The sequence below is a fragment of the Nelumbo lutea genome, chromosome 5 (assembly GCF_056320005.1).
Source record: "Nelumbo lutea isolate HS-2025 chromosome 5, American lotus-T2T, whole genome shotgun sequence".
Taxonomy (NCBI): domain Eukaryota; kingdom Viridiplantae; phylum Streptophyta; class Magnoliopsida; order Proteales; family Nelumbonaceae; genus Nelumbo; species Nelumbo lutea.
This window is the reverse complement of record NC_142688.1, coordinates 51,688,785-51,711,089: the sequence shown is the minus strand read 5'-3', so window position 1 is coordinate 51,711,089 and position 22,305 is coordinate 51,688,785. Positions and strand designations below refer to the sequence as shown.

General features: G+C 41.7%; 1 pseudogene; it reads left to right on the top strand.

The window, feature by feature from the left end:
- The first annotated feature begins 3,789 nt into the window (after positions 1 to 3,789).
- On the top strand, positions 3,790 to 7,888 carry LOC148852377 (uncharacterized; annotated as a pseudogene).
- Positions 7,889 to 22,305: the final 14,417 nt, after the last annotated feature.

The window sequence follows — 22,305 nt, the reverse complement described above, 5'->3', positions numbered from 1 at the left end:
GATTTCGTTTTAGTAAATCTCATTGATTAGAGCATACCAACCATAGATCTCTATTATTCAAAACTTAATTAACCAATCAAACTTCACCACTATGCTTAGAGACAAAAAAAAAAAAACCTTTGCAAGTCAAATTTCATGACTTAATTCATTCGTTTAGCCGTTAAAATGGAAAGATTTGATTTCTACACACTAGATTAAATCACTCATTCATCTATCCCAACCTAAGACTTAAGAGGGTGGGGCTGATGTCAGCCCTATACTTAATCTATTAAAATACCTAGATCAATAAAATTGAGCCTAATGGACTGAAAAACCTAAAAACCAAAAGATACTGCTACTTAAAAGATAAAAAAGGACAAAATGAAATTTATTGTTGAATCGCATTTACATTTTATGCCATTGGGAGCCCCAAATATAAGATTGCAATGACTAATATGCCCAAGACTCTCATTAAACACACAAAACTTGTGAAAACCAACTCAAAATCGAGGAAAAATATTGCATCAAGAAGGAAATGTTGATTGCAAACCTTCTCCATTTTAAAATTCTTAGCATTTTCATCAAAACATTCTCTTAAAACCTAAGTGTTTTATTAGTTAAAAGTTTCAGACCTGCTTTTTTATCTTATCACTATAAACAAAGACCCAACTCAAGCCCAAAGAGGGGAGAGAGCCCAGAAGTATTCTGAATCCCTATAGAGGTCCCATTTGTAGGACATTTCAAAGTAATTAAGCCTTAAACTTCAAATTTGCCCAATTTTGTTTCAGATTTTGGATTTGCAAGAGCCTTTTGACAGTCTTAGATTTCCCTTGTCATTAGAAAGTCAAATAGAAGCACTCTACCAATTCAAGAGTTCTTTCAAACACTATTTCAATTTGGTTCAACTATTAGAAAATCCTTACCAATGTTACATACAAGAGGTATGACATCTCACTTCATCTCTAACACATCAAGTTCGTTGTTCTTGAACTAAGTCTAGTTCTAGGTTGCTTAAGGTCCTTAAAACTTGAGAAACTTGTATTTCTGGCTTCTTCTCGCTTGGGACAAAGAGGTAGATGGGAGAGGGTCTTAAGGAAATTATTTACCAAAGGCCCGACAATAGGCAATGCTCTCTAGTCTTTTTTTTTTCCAGTGTTGCTACATAGCACCTCCTATAATCTATTGGTCACCCCTAAGAATTCCGGTGCCATGTTGTCATGAACTTCTTAACTAGTGGTATGAAGATACCATTGCCTTCAAAACGTGCAACATCAACTAACTAATTATTGCATTGTATGAAAAACTGGCCTTGATAACCAAGAACTCGATCATTAGAGTGGTGTGTCAAGGATTTACTATCTCTCATCGTGAGAGGTAAGGCAATCTTGCCTTTTGGTTTGATGACTACCATGGAGAAACCAATTAGGGGGTTGTTGGTAGGTTGTAGTTGATCAAGAGCTTCATTTTTACAAAGGTCTCGTAGAATAGGATGTCGCTCGAGGAACCATTGTCTACAAGGATCCTTCTTACTTCAAAATTGGCGGTTGTGAGAACGACCACAATGCACTATCATGGTGGTGATGACACCCTATAAATCATCTTTAGAAAAGGTGATAGCATCCACTGATTTTTCCTTCTTCTAGGGCCTATGTCTGATCTGGATCTATCAAGCATAGGCATTTATAATTGAAGAACTTTGTTTGCCTAATGTTGAGCCTTCTAAAATAACATTAATGACCCCCAACTAAGGGTCTATTGGCTGTGGGGTTGGTAGGATTTAAGGCTAACCTAACCATTTGGTCACTCAAGATGAAGTCCTTTAGATAGCCCTTCTTGATGAGGATCTCAATTTCGTTCTTTAACTTGTGGCATTCTTCCATGTCATGGTTGATGTGGTGGTGATACTTGCAATAGTTGTCTTGATTTCCCTTTTGGGGGTTTTTCTTCATTTTAGAAAGGCACCGCTTGAACTCCTACTCCTTGACCTATATGAGGATATGGTTCTAAGTGGCATAGTGGAGTGTAGTTATTGTATGATGGTGGGTTTGCTTAGAATTGTCTTTTTTTTTTTTTTTTTTTTTTTTTTTTTTTTTTTTGTAGTTGGAGCTATTGGGCCTCAATTCATCCCCATCCTTTCTCTTCTTGCCAGCCTGTTCATTAACTATTGAGCATTTGCTGGCCTTTTCTTTTGCTACATTGATGTACTTCTCTACTCTTGTCAAGAATAAGACCATGTTCCTAGGTGGTTCTTGTTCAGTGAGAAGTTGAAGATTGATGACATGAGGCCATTGGTGGCAGCCACTACAGCTATAGCATGGTCAAGGTCCTTAACACCAAGTGCCTCAGAGTTGAACCATGTTAGATATAATTCTAGAGTGACTCCTTGAATCTTTGCTTTATAGCCATCAATGCAACCAAGGTTTTCTATCAATGTCAAGTCAATTACTCACAAAATGGGATAGGAAGAGGTTTGCGAACTGGCCCCATGAAGATATGGATTGTGGAAGGAAACATTAGAACCAACTTCTAGCGACACCCTTGAATGTAGCCTGGAAGGCTTTACATATTAGGACATTGAAGTACCCATGGAAAAGCATAATTGTGTAGAAGCTCTCTATGTAGTCTTCCAGGCTTGTGGTTTTCTAAGTCTCTAAGGTGGGAGCCTTAAAGTTAGGGGGAGAGGCTTTATCACTATTGAATTATCAAACACTTCCATTATACTTGCCGAGGTGTGGTGGTTGGATAAGGCGTCAGCTTTGCCTTCTTTCATTTGGCCAATTTTAGCTTGAATAGCACTAAGTTTTACAACGATGCCATTGAATCTACGACCATGGTCCCTGAGGGGGACGTCAGCCTAGGATGTCTCCTTAACCCACAAGAGATCCGTGTTGTTTTGTGAGTGTCTTGAAGTGGCCAAATCATTCCCTTCTTGAGTGCATTAGTTGTTTAGGTTCTCACGAAGGTTCGAAACCCAAGGAGATAGAGCGGGTAGGGGTGTCCATGGTTCGGTTAACCAAAATGAAACCGAACCGATACCACCGGTTGACTGGTCCATCAGTTTTAATTTTTGACCGGTTTGGTTCTTTGGTTTTTTAATTTTTATATTTATAATATATTATATAAATATATGTATAATATTATATTTATAACTAAAAAATGATATATAATATATTATAAATATTATAAAAATATATAATAAATAGAAACTATGTGACATATATTTAAAATATATAAAATATACATATCAGTATATATACTAGTCGGTTCGGTTAACCTTCAGTTTTTTGAAAATACCAAACCGAAACCGAATTGATCGGTTCAATTAACCACATTTTCTCATTTGGTTTTCTCAGTTTGGTTCAGTTTTTTGGTTTCTCAATTTTTCAGACACCCCTAAGAGCGGGTTGCTGATTAGCTCCATTCCTCTTGCTAGGAGTGTGTCACTCTCGACGTTTGTCAGTGTTCCTGTGTTGGTCTAGGGTAGAATGGCCAATGTGACACCTAGTATAAGTACGGATGTAGAGCCAACTCACCAAATGGTTGCTTCTTTCAATCTTGGAGAAATCTTCTTTAATTGGATCGTGCTCTGAGTTGTTGACTCAATGAGGCTTTAATATGAAGGAGGCTAAGGCAATGAGCACACCACTAATTTAGCACTTCGGACTATCTCTTCAACATTGTCCAAAGACAAAGGAAGAACGTAAGGAGGTGATACATATACAATATGCCTGTATAGTTGGACGCCTTATGTATGCTATGGTATGCACCAGACCGAACTTATCTCAAGTAGTTAGTGTTGTGAGCAAATTTATGGCTAATACGGGAAAGGAGCATTGGAATGTTATAAAGTGGATTCTGCGTTACTTGTATGGTACCCAAGATATAGGTTTACTATTTCAGAATGGTTTGAAAGGAAACAAAGTGGTTGGGTATGTAGATTCAGATTTTGCAGGTGACCTTGACAAAAGAAAGTCTACTACAATATATATTTTCACTCTTGGTCAGGGTCCTATTAGTTGGAGGTCTACATTACAAGATACAGTGGCTTTGTCTACTATAGAAGTAGAGTACATGGCAGTAGTAGAGGCGGCCAAGGAAGTTGTATGGTTGAGAGGATTGATTCAAGAGCTTGGAATTGATTAGAAGAACATTTGTATTCATTGTGACAGTCAGAGTGTTATATGTCTTGCAAAGGATCCAGCATACCATAGAAGGACTAAGCACATAGATGTGTGGTATCACAAGCTCAGAGATTTTGTATCAGATGGTGACATTCAGTTGGAGAAGATTTCTTCCCAAATGAACATGGAAAACATGATGACCAAGCCATTGCCAAGGGAGAGAATGCTTGAATCTTTCAAACATACAGTGGTGCTAATTCGTAAAGCCCCCAGGAAGAAGGGGGTATTCTAAATAGAGAAATGAAGCAGGGTGAAGAAGAGAGTTGAACAATTTTCTTTTTGAGTCAAGGTGGAGAATGTTGGAATTGACTCAAAAATAAAGTTAGTTTTAGAAAGTGGCCATTAGTGCATGGTAACCATAAAGTTAGTTACAAAAAGTGGTTATTAGTGTATGGTAACCATAAAGTTAGTTATAAAAAAGTGTGGCTATCTTGTATCTTCAAGCTTCTTCTATAATTTGAATGAAAAATCTCTTTGGAGTGTGTGCTCTTCCCGTAGATGTAGAAGGATTTTCTCCGAACCACGTAAGTTCCTGTGACTTCATCTCTATTTGCTTGAATTTTTGTTTACTTTTCCATTTTTGTGTTCTCCATTTTTCCTCACAAGTTGATTCAGGATATGTGATACAACTTTTCTATACCAACAATGACAACTTAAGTTGTCATGTGACTTAGGTTGATAATGAGCATGGATCTGGGTATGGAGCACTTACCTCTTAAGAGGATAATGCTTATCAATTAAAGATAGAGTCTTAATCCAAAATTGATTTGTATCAGTTCCTAATTAGATTAGGAGAGTGCTCTATATAAAGGAGAAAGAGGGAAGAGTCCAATTGAGCTAATTCTCTCTACTCTCTTGTTCTCTCCTTTTCTCCCTTGCCTTTGAGAAACCTTAATTCAGCTAGCATTGTCAGGGACCAATTCCAATCAATCCTCCACTATGTCTTTGCATGAAAAATATCAAGGTACATTAGGTTCACCCATTTCGGTTCAAACAAGTTGGAGAATGATTTTTGCTAAAATGGTGTTTTTTAATCAGCTCCGCATACACACTCTACCATTTTCAGTTGAAGGCCGATTTTGAGACTAATATTGGGTATAAACTATCACTCTAGGAACTGGATTTTGTGGTTTTCGTATCAAATATGATCAATTTTAATTTGGGTTTCAAATCTGGTCTAGTTTTAATTTGGGTTTCAAAATTATCAAAAAATTGGTTCTCAGACTGGGTTTGAAAATTTTTTAAATTCAACAATCTACCAAACTTAGTTTGGCCATGTCAAACCTAATTTCTAACCCTTCCAATAGAAGAGACTATGAATGAGCACGGAAGAGGGAAAGACAGAGGAAGGTTTTGGTGGTGGATATTGGTGAAAGAAACATGGGGAAAGATAGAGGAGTTCAACTATCTAGGTTTCATGTAGGTTGGGGATGAGAAGAGGAAGAAGATGTTGACTAGTTTGGTTGGGGTGAGAGATTCCATGATGTTGTGTGTGAGGGAGATTGGAGGAGGGAGAAGGTGTTTCATGGAGGTGGGAGTGAGCTAGGGTTCAGTTCAGTCATGGCATCTTTGTGAGGGAGAAGATAGGAGGAAGGATATGGGAGAGAGAATGGAGAGGTTAGGGTTGGGTGGTCTAAGGTTGGGGGTAAGGGAGAAGAGATAATGTGAGAATCAGTTGTCTTAATTCCTTGGTTCAGTTCAACTTTAGTCTTATAGGTTTTTTCCTTCCTTATTTTTTTTTGTTTTTATGTTAGGTTTTCTTTAAAACCGAATCGGTGGGGACTAGGTCCGATTGGGACTGGTTCAATCTTGTTAGAACCTAATTGGGTCTTAGTCTTGGTTTGGTTCGGGGGATTCATTTGGGAAGGAATGAGAGTGGTTACGGTTTTTTAGAGATTTGGGTTTGTTCTGAAAAGAATGGAGGGCTAGGATCATTTGATCCTAATCTAACGAATTCATTGCCCCTAGACATCCCTCCCTAAATCATTCTCTTTTGTTCCCCCTCATTTAATGTTTGAGATGATAGCATCTCTAGAATAAATAAATATGGAGACAATGGACAACCATGATAGAGATCTCGAGTTGGAGTAAAACTTTTACTAGGAGTCCCATTTATTAGGATTTTCATGGCATTGATAGATAAGTATTGCTTAATCAATTTGCAAAAATTCGAAAAAAACCCAAAGTAGATAGGCTGTCTAGTAGAAAACTCCATTCGACCCTATTGTATGCTTTAGAGAGATCAATTTAGGGGAAAAAATTAACCAATAACACTACTACAATAATGCATTGAATGAGTAAGCTCTTTCGAGATGATAATATTGTTGATAATCTGATTGCCAAGGCTAAAATCATTTTGGAATGGGGAAATATTATTGCAGAAAACCTTTTAGTCTACATGAATCTTTGCAACAACTCTATAAGAAGAAACATTTGCCAAATCTATGGGATAGAAGTCACCACCAGTTTCCACTGTATCATTTTTGTTTTGGAAGCAAAACAATGTGAGATTCATTGACAGTGACAATGAGAAAAGGTTTCAAAAATAGGCTTTTGATGAATTGGCTAAAGTCTCGACCAATTACTGACCATCTGTTTGAAAACATAATGCATGCAGCCCATCCAACCCAAGAGCCTTAAGGGGAGCTAGACTGAATAGAGTCTATTTAATTTCAAAATCATCTGCTACAATAGTGAGAATCATATTCTCATCAAGAGTGATAATAGAATCCAATAATGAAAAATCCACATATTATGTGCATTTTTTCCTTCTATGTTTAGGACCCGAAGTCCACATATTATGTGCATCCTTCAATCAGTAAATCCCATTTTTTCTTCTATATTTAGTGGCACAAATATTAAAAAAAAGTGTGCATTTCTATCTCCATGTTATATATGAGTTCACATCTCCGCCCTAGAATGCCCCACAGTACATCCCCGCCATGTATTAAAAACATCTCCCGATGATAGTACTAGTCCTGATGATGTCATCATCTAGAGATGTTCTCAATACACGGCCAGGATGTGTTGTGGGGCGGAGATGTGATCTCGTTATAACCATTCATATCTATAGCGCTACTTCCAATGGGTTCGCATCTGCCCCCCCCATAGAGTTGCCCCCAAATACATCCCACGTGTTCTGTGTTCATATCCTCTTTCTTCAAGCTCTAATCTCAGAACTGACACTTAGGTCCTGAACCAGTTGGCGGATTCTATATTGTGGTCTTGGCTGACTCCGAGCTTGGACTGGTCCTTGAGACATGGGTGAAGAAGTGGTCTGCAAGAAGTTCAAGGCTATTGTCTCGGTTTTCCAATTCTCTTTGGTCTCCCAAACAAAGCATTTCTCAAGGAACCCTTTGTATTCGATCAAGGTGCAATTTTGCGATACTGAGATGCCCCACGACATTTTGATCAGATGCAGTAGAGAAGACAAAGTGTTGAAGTATCTGGCACTATCAGCCTGTATCGATAAGAGAAAGGTAATTCAAGTGAAGAGGTTGCAATGGAATTTCAGAGGGAACCAGACCATCTTTGTTGATAGGTTGCTGGTTGATATGATGTGGGATGTTCATGACTGGTTCTTCAATCCAGACTTTGGATATGCTGTTTTCATTTTTAGGACAAGAAGCAGGTTGGACAGCTGGTTGTGGTTGGAGGAGAAGACAACACATAAGGACCAAGAGAGAGTTGAGTTTTCTTTGTTGATCTGTGCTTGTAAGAGCCCATAAAGAAATTTCTTGTTTCCATTTTTTTTTCAATTTTATTTTCTCTCACACTTTCAATTCTCTTTCTTCTAGGGAGAGTGGATGTAGTTATTCATTTGATGATGATTATAGGAAAGAAAAAAAAAATAGAAAATACATGGCGATGACATTCTGGTTTTTATGTTGTAGAAATGTGTATTGATAGAACTTGAAATTGGTTTGTTTTGATCATACTTGGAGTTGTTTCTTTTCATCTCTTTCTTTCTTTTTTATCTGAACTCTATGTTTCTAATCCACAAGTTTTTATCTTTTCCCGTTTTTCATGGGAGGAAGTGGACACATCAGTTTGGATTCTTGAAGGAAAGAATTTTATTTAGTGTAACTGTAACAACACTAACAACACTAGTAGTGGCATCTGGTATGGTCTCCATGAGAAGAAAACAACAAGAAAAGGATAAAAGGAAAAGCCACCCAAACCCCAAAATGAGCTTTTGGGGATCTTGAAAAGATTTCAGTGCTTCCTTTTAGGAGAAAAAAAAAAGGAAACACAGTCTCTCGTGGTGGTGGTAAACTGGTAATGTCTGATTCGCGTTCATGGCCTACATCGCCAATGGAAGTAGTTAAAATTTTTGTGAAAAAGAAGGAAAAAGTTGTAAAGATTGTAGGTGAGAAGCTTTTAAGGGGAACCATCTATATGGAGAAATCAGTTGGTTTCATTACAGTGAAGAAAAACAAAGTCAAAACAAACAAACTCAAAGGGGGCTCCCACTCCGACGGGTTTCAGGAGAAGAAACAAAAAAAGGTAGAAAATGAGAAAAACTTACGGACGGTCGAGCTCCCGTCGGAATGGTCATCGATGTCGACCGGCGGAACTCAAAGGGGGGCAATCTCCAGCGGGTTACGGAAGATGGAGTTTTCAGCTATGAGATTAGAGTCTAGAGAAATAGGATATGAACACAGAATAGCCTAGGAGATGTGCCCTTTCGGGTGAGAGGGAGTTAATGGGGCAGAGTTAATGGCCGTCCCGTTAGCTCCACACGACTTTCTTTAATCCACATGTAGGCGGACACGCGGCACACGCCCACAACGCGTGAAATGTATTTGGGGGCAACTTGTGGGGGGCGGACGCGAACCCGCTTCCAATATAACTCCTCCCTATCATACCATGTTTCCATTTCTGATTTGAGGACTTGCTCTTCTTGGCAATCATCTACGAACATTGGGTCAGACTCGAACATATTTTTTTTTTCTTAATTTATACCAATTATAAAGCTTGCCTTCGGTAGAGCAACATATTTTTGTAGAAAATCTATACCATCAACAGCCGCTGAAGATGATTCGCATATTGAGGACATGTACTCTAAATAAATTCAAATCTGATTTAGGGTTTATAACGACTTTAAAATCTATGTAAGTTATAAAGGATAGGGGTATGATAACAAACTCTCTTGTGTGTCGAGTAGTAGTGACCTCGTCACCAACATGCTTGATAAGATCGAATTAACGATTGGAATCAATGATAATGTTTCACGCCAGTAATTATAAAAATTATTAGATAATTATTTAATTATATTGTTATATAATTATCTAATTATATAAATATATAATAGTTATTATATATAATTATAAATATTGTTATTATAATTATCTAATTATACAAATATATAATAGTTATTATAAATATTGTTAATAACTAGATATTAAACCATTTGAACAGTTTTGACCGTTTTTAATTTTTTAATTTTTTAATTTTTTTGTTAGAACGGGTTGACCGTTCGACCTACTAATCGAACCCCTTACCGGTTTAGTCTCTGGGTCGGTTTTAAAAACCATGATGTTATATCGTTCAAGTATGTGACTCGTACAACCTAAAAATGGAACCATTCTAGCCACCGGCTTTTGGGTTGACGGTTTGACTGTCCGATGTGAACACTCGCACCGTTCGACCCAGTAACCGGACCCCTGACTGGTTCAGTCACTGAGTTGATTTTAAAAACCATGATGTTATGTCATTCGCGCGTGTGACTCATACGACTCAAAAATGGAACCATTCTAGCCATTGATTTTTGGGTCAACGGTTCGACCGTCCGGTTCGAATGGACAACCCATTATGACAACAAAAATTAAAAAATAAAAGATGGCCAAAAACCATTCAACGGGTCAACAGGTTGACGGTTTGAGCACTCGGGTCAATGGGTTATTGACCAATTCAATGGTTTTTTTGCCAGGGAACAGGATTGGGGTAAAACGAAATTGGTTGCCTAGACAGTTCCTAATTAATAGAATAAAAAACGGACAATTCGTTCTGACAACAAAAATTATAGGCAAAAAATTGAGTGTGTGAGGTCCATTAAGCAGTACTATACGTGTTATGTCATTCGAGCATGTGACTCATACGACCTAAAAACGGAATCATTCTAGCCACCGATTTTCGGGTCGACGGTTTGACTATTCGGATCGAACGGATGGCCCATTCGGACAATAAAAATTAAAAAATAAAAAATGACGAAAAACGATTAAACGGGTCAATGGTTCGACTTTCCAAGTCAATGGGTTGTTGACCAATTCAACGATTTTTGGCCAGGGACTGAGATTAGGATAAAACGGAACTGTTTGCCTGGATGGTTTCAAAGTAAAAAAATAAAAAAAATGACTAATTTTTTGGGTCAACGGGTCAATGGTTCGACCGCTCGAGTCAATGGGTCGTTGGTCGATTCAATGGTTTTTGGCCAAGGTCCGGGTCAAAGGATCAACAGGTCAATGGTTCCATTCTGACAACAAAATTTATAGGTAAAAAATTGAGTTTGTGAGGTCCATTATGTAGTATCATATGTATTATGTCGTTCGAGTGCATGACTCATACGACTCGAAGGTCGACGGTTCGATTCGAACGAACGACTTGTTCTGACTACAAAAAATTACAAGCAAAAAATTACAGAATTGTTATGGCCACAAGTTTTCGGGTCGATAGTTCGATCATCCAGTTCGAACGAATGATCCATTCTAACAACAAAAAATACAGGAAAAACGTTGAGTGTGTGAGGTCGATTAAGCAGTATCATACGTGTTATGTCATTTGAGCATGTGACTCATACAACCCGAAAATGGAACTGTTCTAGTCACCGGTTTTCAGGTTGACGGTCAACCGACCGATTGGAATAGACAACCCGTTCTGGCAACAAAAATTAAAAAATAAAAAAATGGCCCAAAACCATCGAATGGGTCAACATGTTAACGGTTCGACCACTTGGGTCAATGGGTTGTTGATCGATTCAATGGTTTTTGGCCAGGGACCGGTTGGGGTAAAACAAAACTGGTTGCCTGGACGGTTCCATTGAGTGTATGAGGTCCATTAAGTAGTACCATACGTGTTATGCCATTCGAGCTTCTGACTCATACGACTTGAAAACGGAACCATTCTGGCCACTCGTTCTTGGGTCGATGGTTCGACTATTCAGTTCGAACCGATGGCCCGTTTTGACAACAAAAATTACAAAAATAAAAAAGAATGACCAAAAACCATTGAATTAATTTATAAGGTTTGACGTTTAGTTTGGTCAAACCAAACTGAACCGATATCCAAATTAATCAAACTGAATTAATTTATAAGGTTTGGTTTTCGATTAAATATTAGGGTAAATTGTAGATTGAAACCTTGTACATTGGGCCTAGTCTCACTTTGGTATTTGATCATCAAAACTTATTAATCTAGTAACATCACTTCCAAAACATCCCAATTTAGTCCCTGCCATTAACAGCCCATCAGTTATCTGTATCACGTGATGACATGTGCGACTTAAAATTTTTGAAAATGTCAAAATTACCTTTTGAAATAAGTTATTGTTCATCAACTTCTTCCATCCTCAAAGAATCAAGATTAAACAAAGCATTAGTGAATAACTCTTTGTTGATCTGTGCTTGTAAGATCCCATAAAGAAATTTCTTGTTTCCATTCTTTTTAATTTTATTTTCTCTCACTCTTTCAATTCTCTTTCTTCTAGGGAGAGTGGATGTAGTTATTCATTTGATGGTGATTATAGGAAAGAAAAAAAAAAACAGAAAATACTAGGCGATGAAATGTGTATTGATAGAACTTGAAATTGGTTTGTTTTGATCATACTTGGAGTTGTTTCTTTTCATCTCTTTCTTTCCTTTTTATCTGAACTCTATGTTCCTAATCCACAAGTTTTTATCTTTTCCCATTTTTCATGGGAGGAAGTGGATACATCCGTTTGGATTCTTGAAGGAAAGAATTTTACTTAGTGTAACTGTAACAACACTAACAACACTGGTAGTGGCATCTAGTATGGTCTCCATGAGAAGCAAACAACAAGAAAAGGATAAAAGGAAAAGCCACCCAAACCCCAAAATGAGCTTTTGGGGATCTTGAAAAGATTTCAGTAGTTCCTTTTAGGATAAAAAAAAAAGGAAACACAGTCTCTGGTGGTGGTGGTAAACTGGTAATGTCTGTTTCGCGTTCATAGCCTACATCGCCAATGGAAGTAGTTAAATTTTTTGTGAAAAAGAAGGAAAAAGTTGTAAAGATTGTAGGTGAGAAGCTTTCCAGGGGAACCATCTATATGGAGAAATTAGTTGGTTTCGTTACAGTGAAGAAAAACAAAGTCAAAACAAACAAACTCAAAGGGGGCTCCCACTACGACGGGTTTCAGATTTGAGAATGGTAGAAAATGAGAAAAAAAACAAAAAAAGGTAGAAAATGAGAAAAAATTATGGACGGTCGATCTCCCGTCGGAATGGTCATTGATGTCGACCGACGGAACTCGAAGGGGGGCAATCTCCAACGGGTTACGGAAGGTGAAGGTTTCAGCTCTGAAATTAGAGTCTAGAGAAAGAGGATACAAACACAGAATAGCCTAAGAGATGTTGCCCTTTCAGGCGAGAGGGAGTTAATGGGGAAGAGCTAACGACCGTCCCGTTAGCTCCACACGAGTTTCTTTAATCCGCGTATATGCGGACACGCGGCACGCCCACAACGCGTGAGATGTATTTGGGGGAAACTCTGTGGGGGGCGGACACGAACCCGCTTCCAATATAACTCCTCCCTATCATACCATGTTTCCATTTCTGATTTGAGGACTTGCTCTTCTTGGCAATCATCTACGAACATTGGGTAAGACTCGAACAAATTTTTTTTTCTTAATTTATACCAATTATAAAGCTTGTAGAAAATCTATACCATCACCAGCCGCTGAAGATGATTCCCATATTGAGGACATGTACTCTAAATAAATTCATATCAGATTTATGGTTTATAACGACTTTAAAATCTATGTAAGTTACAAAGGATAGGGCTATGATAACAAACTCTCTTGTATAATGTTTCACGCCAGTAATTATAAAAATTATTAGATAGTTATCTAATTATATTGTTATATAATTATCTAATTATATAAATATATAATAGTTATTATATATAATCATAAATATTGTTATTATAATTATCAAATTATACAAATATATAATAGTTATTATAAATATTGTTAATAACTAGATATCGAACCATTTGACGAGGAAAAAACCACCTTCATAACCGAGTTCGGGCTGTACTGCTACAATGTCATGCCCTTCGGACTTAAAAATGTTGGGGCGACCTTCCAAAGACTCGTGAATAAGCTGTTTCAGCCCTTAATTGGCACGAAAATAGAATGTTATGTAGACGACATGGTCGTCAAGACACAATTTTCGCATGAATTAATACAAGACTTGCATTCTGTCTTCCAAATTCTGCGTCAATTTAGTATGAAACTAAACCCAAACAAGTGTGTCTTCGGTGTCAACTCGGGTAAGTTCCTAGGGTACATCGTCAACCGGCGTGGTATTGAGGCCAACTTGGACAAAATAAAGGCCATCCTATATATGAGACCACCCCGAAAAGTAAAAGAGGTTCAGAGGCTAAATGGCAGGATAGCCGCTCTAAGTCGCTTTATGTCTAAATCAGTAGACCGTTGCCTGCCCTTCTTCAAGGCAGTAAAAGGCAAAGGGTTCGAGTGGAACCCAAACTGCCAGCTCGCATTTGACGAGCTCAAGAAATACCTCTCCGGCATCCCAGTGTTGACTCATCCTGAAGAGGGCGATGTTTTAGAACTGTACCTCTCGGCAAGTGACGAAGTGGTCAGTTTGGTACTAATAAAAGAAGCAGATCGGGTCCAACGACCCATTTACTATGTTAGTAAAATATTATAGGGAGCAGAAACAAGATATCCAAAGATAGAAAAACTAGCCTATGCGCTGGTCATCGCGGCCCGCAAACTCCGCCCGTATTTCCAAGCTTATACCATCATCGTCCTCACCGACAAACCCTTGAGGCAAGTATTACTCAGACCCGAGGTCTCTGGACGGTTGACGAAGTGGGCCATCGAACTCAGTGAGTACGATCTCCAGTACAAGCCCCGAACCGCTATCAAAGCTCAAGCCTTGGCGGATTTCATTGTAGAATGCACGTTCAGCTCCGAGGACCTTGGCCCGGTTGAGCACAGGGCTCCCAGTTCGGGTGAGCTTGGCGCTCCCAGGCCGGCTGAGTCCGAGCCCCGTGAGGTCGTACTCAGTTCAGTATCTCTCCTGGTTAGGCCAAACGCGAACTGGGATGAAGAGCCCTAGATCCTTCACGTAGATGGCTCCTCAAACCAGCAAGGCAGCGGAGCCGGTGTAGTTCTCCACGGTCCGAGTGGCACGAAACCGGAGTACGCACTACGCTTTGAGTTCGCGGCTTCCAACAATGAGGTAGAATACGAGGCATTGATAGCCGGACTAGCCCTGGTGCAAGAAGTAAAGGCAAAACACATAGTTATCTGCAGCGATTCCCAACTCGTAGTCAACCAAGTTATAGGGGAATACAAAGCCCGTGAGACAGCTATGATTGCCTACCTGGTAAAGGTAAGAGAGGCACTACTTAGCTTTTAGTCACACTTCATCAAGCAAATCCCGAGGTCAGAGAACACTGAGGCCGATGCCCTGTCCCTGGCTATCCAGCACCAGTGACAACACCATGAGAACTGTGTACATAGAGGAGTTACCTCGGCCCAGCATTCTCCGGGGAGCAGAGGAGGTCGCTCCTGTCGCCCAAGAAGAACCGAGCTGGATTGACCCACTCGCGAGCTTCTTGCTACATGGAGCCCTCCCCGAAGAACGCAATGCCGCCAGGAGGGTAGAGTGTCAGGCAACCAAGTATGTCATGATAGATGGACGGTTGTACCGAAGATCCTACATGCTCCCTTACTTGCGCTGCTTGCGACCTCTCGAAACCAAGCTCGTACTCCGTGACATTCATGAAGGCCTATGTTGCGGACACTTGGGGGGCAGGGCCGTCGCTCAGAAGGCACTTCGACAGGGGTACTATTGACCAACAATGAAAGCAGATGCTGTCGGGCTAATAAGGAAATGTGAGAAGTGCCAAAAGCACGCCAATATTCACCATCAGCCCGCCGCCGACCTCAAGTACCTCACCAGCCCATGGCCTTTCGCACAATCGGGTATCGACCTACTCGGGCCGTTCCCGCCAGCAACAGAAGGGAGGAAGTTCCTAGTAGTGGCAGTAGACTACTTCACCAAGTGGATTGAAGCTGAAACTCTTGTAACCATCACAGCTCGGAATGTCCAGAATTTCTTCTGGAAGAACATAGTGTGCCGCTTCGGGCTACCTTAGGTGCTGATCTCCAACAACGGTAAGCAGTTCGAAGACATCAAATTCCAAGAGTGGTGCCAAGGCATGGGGATCCGGCAAAACTTCACGTCGGTTGCGCACCCACAAGCAAACGGTCAGGCAGAAGTCACGAACAGATCTATCCTCCGCGGACTAAAAGCTAGGCTAGACCGAGCTAAAGGACTATGGACGGACGAGCTACCCAGTGTCCTATGGGCCAACCGAACTACAGAGAAGACCGCCACTGGAGAAACTCCCTTCAACCTCACCTATGAAACGAAGGCAGTAATCCCAACCGAAATCGAGATCCCCTCACTTCAGTTGGAAGCATACAGCGACAATACTAACAACGACTTGCTACGTACCAACCTCGACCTACTTGACGAGGTGAGGGACCTCGCGTACATCAGAACCGTAGCATACCAGCAAAGTGTAGCTCAGTACTACAATTCTAGAGTTAAGAAACGAGACTTTCGCGTTGGCGACCTGGTCCTCCGCAAAATCATGGTACCTGAGCCTGGTGTTGGAAAACTCGGGCCGAACTGGGAAGGGCCCTACCGAGTGAAGAGAGTGCTCGGGGGAGAGTACGAGCTCGAGACCCTGGAAGGTAAGCAGATACCCCGGGCATGGAACACCGTCAACGTAAGACGGTTTTAATTATAAGTTATCAAGCTAGGCAGACCATGAGCCACTATCGAGCTAGCAAAAACCTCGGCACCAAAAGGGGCAGAGTACCGAGCTAAAGATGACCTCGGCACCCCATCGATGAAAGCAATCTGCACAAGTATGGACCTCGAGGCGGAGAACAGATCAGGCACATAGCCTTACAATGTTAACTCACCTCGGGGTACAATTCTAGCAGCTTGGGTATAGTCACTTCGGCAAATGGAGAATAATTGCACAACACATTTGAACAGGAAAAATACTTCATTGATAAATGTTTGCTTTATAGTGTTTAGAGAAGAAAAAGCAAAAAACAAACAAAAAACACAAACGAGATCACAAGCCCAGAGGTCAATCTTCCCCGCCGTCAGAAGGGACTTCGACAACACCCGAAGGACCCACTTCGTCTTCGGAATCCGCATCGTCATCAGCTACGGCAGCCATCTCCTCAGTGATGCGCGAGGTGGTTATGGCGCTGATATCATGGTTGGGGTACATGTTCCTTATCATTCATCGGCTCAACTTGAAACCCCATCTGTACGAGCCCACCATCATGTCGTCAAAGTGTGGCGAGGCGACATAATCCTCAACGGCTTTCGCCTTCGCCTCCTCAATGGCCTGAGAAAAGATCTGCATCTTCTCCCTAATGTCTTCTTGAAGGTACTCGACCTGGTGCTCCAGGTCCAAGTTCAGGTCGGCCATATGTCTCACCAGCATTCCTAAGGCCTCCTTGTCCCTCTAAGACCTCGATAGCTCAGCCCGCACAACACGAGAAGCCGCCTCAGCAGCTTCCACCCGTCTCAAGCGTCTCTCCGACTGGAGCACCAAGGCGTGGATAGAGGAGTTCACCTGCCATAGCGAGGATAAATCAGCTCAAAAAAAAAAGAGAGAGAGAGAGAAAACCACTCCGACTTACCACCATGGTGTGAGTTGCAGCTCAAGCACCTATGACATTGGTAGGGAGATCGGCCCACTGCGCGACCTCCTCAGGAAAAGTGACGGCCTTGCTTTTTCGGAGAGCGTAGCTCGGCATCAGCATGCCCCAATCCCACCGTGGCTCCCCGAGCCCGAAGGCGCGGCCCGGGTATTGGCAGGGTCAATATAGGGAGCCCCAGCATAGGGAGCCCCTGCCGCCTCCTGAACTGAAGGGGGTACCTCGGGCTCTGCCACCTGGGAAGGATCGGTGCAAACTCGCTTAGCAGCTCGCTTCTTCCGCTTCATGCCAGCAAACAAGTTCGCACCTCGAGTCTTGTCTGCCTCCATAACACCTGCAAAAAGGAGCTCGGCATCAGAAGACGGGAATAAAAGCAGAAACAAAAGTATCTTTATCTGAGCAAGAGACCTACCTGAACTTAGACCGGCCTGAATCAGTTTATCCTCCGTTTGATAGGCTTCGCATTTTAGCCCAAGCCGGGCCCAGTCCCGGAGGCCCTTCACTGTGTCTTCATCTAAAACAACACCGGAGTCAGGAGCGGCCGAACCCCACTTAGTAGGAAACGGCCACCCATAGCACTTTAAACCACGAAGTAGTCCCGCTTCCACGTCGGGACCTTGTTTGGGAGATCGTGTTGGAGCTTGAAGCTCGGGCGAGGTGACAAATAGTACGCCTTCCTACGCTCGGGTAGGGGACCCGCTTGTTTCTTAAGCATGAGAATAGCGGAAAAAATTTCTAAGTCCAAAGGAAGACGGTGGTCGCAGCAAAGGGAGATAGTCCCGACAAGGTTGCGGATAGAGTTCGGGTGAAGCTGACCTATAGTGATGCCAAAGTGGTTCATGACCTCGACGATTAGAGGATGGAAGGGAAGGCGCAGCCCGGCAACAAGCTGCTCCCAGAATACCACGATCTCATTCGGACCGTGCTCCCAAGGAAAGTCGCCCAAGGGTAAACAATAAGTATACTCCCCGGGCAGGTTGTACTGGACGATAAGGGACCAAAGGCTTTCGGACGTCATAGTAGAGGGTCCAAACTTATCTGGCACCCGACATCGACGAGAGGTGGATGCCAAACTACCCGAGGCGACTCGGCCTACGGGCTCAAAATCGAGCTCTTTCTCAAGCTCTACCTTGGGCCCTGCCTCGGACTCACTATGGCTGTCGGGGGTAGCAGCTCGATTCGTAGAACTGGCGTCTGACCCCCTAGAGGACTATCCGTGCTACTAAACCTAGACATCAAAAACAAAGAAGGCTAAGGACTCATCAGGAAAAGCTACTGAACTACAAACGAGTGACGTGAGCTGGCAGGCTTGGACGCGAGCTCAAGGGACAAATGCTGAAGGATAACGGAGGAAAGTGACTGGGGTTCCCCCCACTATTTAAAGCCACTGTACCCGCGTATCAACGGCCAAGATCAAAACCATCCAACGGCTCCTCGCAAAGTCAGTCGCGCACTCCCCAAAGAAATGACACTTTTGCGCGCACGTTCGAAAATTTGAAATTGTTTGGTGCACGCGTTCGAAAGTTTTAAATCGTTTGAAATGCGCATTCGAAAGTTTGAAATTGTTCGGCGCACACGTTTGAAATTTTGAAAATCGTTTGCACGCATGAGCCGCACGCAGCCCGGGATTGACCCCTGGTCGAGCCAAGCCAACCCTGGTTGAGCCGAGAACACAAGCAGACCGGACCAGAAAAGTTCCTGATCAAGGCCAAAGTGTCCCGAGGCAAATCCACCTGTCATTCCGTGGACTCCCCACGCTGGGCCAGGACCCCGGGCATAGGGAGTGGGGGGCAATTTATGGAGGAAGATTTGACCCGACCCCTTGGCCGCGCGACACGTGGAAGCAATCGAGAGTGACCTGGCAGAAGTGCAAGCTCGGCACGGCAGCAGGCCCACAAACCCGAGCTCCGAGCTAAAGAGTCCCGAGCTCCCTCAAGGAACTTGCGACCCGAGCTCCGAACTAAAGAGTCCCGAGCTCCCTCGAGGAACCTACGACTCGAGCTCTGAACTAAATAGTCCCGAGCTCCCCAAGGAGGAACCCGAGCTCTCCTTTCGAGGTCCTGAGCCTTGTAGGGAGCACAAAAGGCAAAAGACCCGAACTGCCCACTCAGGGGCAGTTTAGGCCACACTTCTGTCCGAACTCAAGACTTTGCCTCGCACACCACTTCGGCTCCAAGCCGTCTGGCTAAACAACCGTACCTGACGCCCAGGAGACCGTACACGGAGACGACGCACTTGACTGATTAGGGGACTGACACATGATAGCTGCCATCCAACGGCCACCTACCACCGTCAGCCCAAACGGACAGAGGCAGCCCTGGCGACTAGCAATGGAGGCTATGACACCCGAACTGAAAACTGGCAGTGGAGGCTATGACAACCGAGCTGATGGTTGGCAGAAGAGATGACATCCGAATAGGCAGAGGAAGTGACTCGATCTGGCAGAGGTAATGATGGCCGAATTGGCAGAGGAAGTGACTCGATCTGGCAGACGTAATGATGCCCGAACTGGCAAAGGCATGGAAGTGAGTGTACATGGTGATTATAAAGGGCTTCCATCTCACAAAGAAGATGGTATGTGATTCTTTCGTTTTCTGGTCTTAGAATTCCTCATTTCCCTTGCCTTTTAAAGAACACTAACTTGAGCTTCAGAGCATCCCAACTAGGTTCCTCCTCGGAAATCTCCATTTTCTTCCCTGTTTCAGGCACCTCCGATCTCGTCAGAAGCGAGGTAACCGGTAGCTAAGACAGACCAGATCGTGCATCATCAGGAACCATTCTAGCTATTGGTTTTTGGGTCAACGGTTCGACCGTCCGGTTCGAATGAACGGCCCATTCTGACAACAAAAATTAAAAAATAAAAAACGGCCAAAAACCATTGAATGGGTCAACAGGTTGATAGTTCGATCACTAAGGTCAATGGGTTATTGACCAAGTCAATGGTTTTTGGCCAGGGACCAGGATTGGGGTAGAACGAAATTGGTTGCCTAGACAGTTCCCAATTAAAAGAATAAAAAAAGGATAACCCATTCTAATAACAAAAATTATAGTTAAAAAATTGAGTGTGTGAGGTCCATTAAGCAGTACTATACATGTTATGTCATTCGAGCGTGTGACTCATACGACCTGAAAATGGAATCATTCTGGCCACCGATTTTTGGGTTGACGGTTTGACTATTCGGCTCGAACGGATGGCCCATTCGGACAATAAAAATTAAAAAATAAAAAATGATGAAAAACCATTAAACGGGTCAATGGTTCGACTTCCCAAGTCAATGGGTTGTTGACCGATTCAACGATTTTTGGCCAGGGACTGAGATTAGGATAAAACGGAACTGTTTGCCTGGATGGTTTCAAAGTAAAAAAATAAAAAAAATGACTAATTTTTCGGGTCAACGGGTCAATGGTTCGATCGCTTGAGTCAATGGGTCGTTGGTCGATTCAATGGTTTTTGGCCAAGGACTGGGTCAAAGGATCAATAGGTCAATGGTTCCATTCTGACAACAAAATTTATAGGTAAAAAATTGAGTTTGTGAGGTCCATTATGTAGTATCATATGTATTATGCCGTTCGAGTGCGTGACTCATACGACTCGAAAACAAAACCGTTCTGCCCACCAGTTTTTTGTCGACGGTTCGACCGTTCGATTCGAACGAACGGTTTGTTCTGACAACAAAAAATTACAAGCAAAAAATTACAGAACCGTTATGGCCACAAGCTTTCGGGTCGATAGTTCGATCATCCAGTTCGAACAAATGATCCATTCTAACAACAAAAATTACAGGAAAAACATTGAGTTGTGAGGTCGATTAAGCAGTATCATAGGTGTTATGTCATTTGAGCATGTCACTCATACAACCCGAAAACGGAACTGTTATGGCCACCGGTTTTCAGGTTGATGGTCAACCGACCGATTAGAATGGACAGCCCGTTCTGACAACAAAAATAAAAAAAAATAAAAAAATGGCCAAAAACCATCGAACGGGTCAACAGGTTAATGGTTCAACCACTCGAGTCAATGGGTTGTTGATCGATTCAACGGTTTTTGGCCAGGGACTGGGATTGGGGTAAAACAGAACCGGTTGCTTGGACGGTTCCATTGAGTGTAAAAGGTCCATTAAGTAGTACCATACGTGTTATGCCATTCGAGCTTGTGACTCATACGACTTGAAAATGGAACCATTCTGGCCACCGGTTCTTGGGTCGATGGTTCGACTACTCAGTTCGAACCGATGGCCCGTTTTGACAACAAAAATTACAAAAATAGAAAAAAATGACCAAAATCCATTGAATTAATTTATAAGGTTTGACGTTTAGTTTGGTTGAAAATTATGGTCAAACCAAACTGAACCGATATCCAAATTAATCAAACTGAATTAATTTATAAGGTTTGGTTTTCGATTAAATATTAGGGTAAATTGTAGATTAATACCTTGTACATTGGGCCTAGTCTCACTTTGGTATTTGAACTTCAAAATGTATCAATCTAGTACCTTCACTTCCAAAACATCCCAATTTAGTCCCTGCCATTAACAGCCCATCAGTTATCTGTATCACGTGATGACATGTGTGACTTAAAATTTTTGAAAATGTCAAAATTACCTTTTGAAATAAGACACTGTTCATCATTTTCTTCCTTCCTCAAAGAATCAAGATTAAACAAAGCATTAGTGAATAACCCAAAAGACATTTGGATTTGGATGGTTGATATATAAAGAAAATTAGATGACATTAAAAGGGTTTTTTTCATCCTTTTATATGACACTTAATAGCGATTAAGAATTTTGGACTAAATTGAAACATTTTGAAAATTCAGGTACTGGCTTAATATGTTTTGAAATTCAAATATGAAAGTAAGATTAGGCCTAAAATACAAAATACTAATCTGCATTTTATTCTAAATATTACTCGAACCGTTCGAATGGGTGGCAGTTTTGTTAACAGTTATTACTCAGGCTAGGGTGTAGTTATTTCAGATGGTTTTGATTCGTTCCTAGTATTTTGATTGAACCGTTCGAATGGTTTTATTCGAACCGTTCCTAGTATTTCAGATGGTTTTATTCTAAATATTACTCGAACCGTTCGAATGGTTTTGATTTGTTAACAGACGGACTGGCGAAACTCTGTGGTCTTTCGTAGTATTTTGATTGAATCGGACTGTAAGAAGCTTTTTGATCTTAAGAG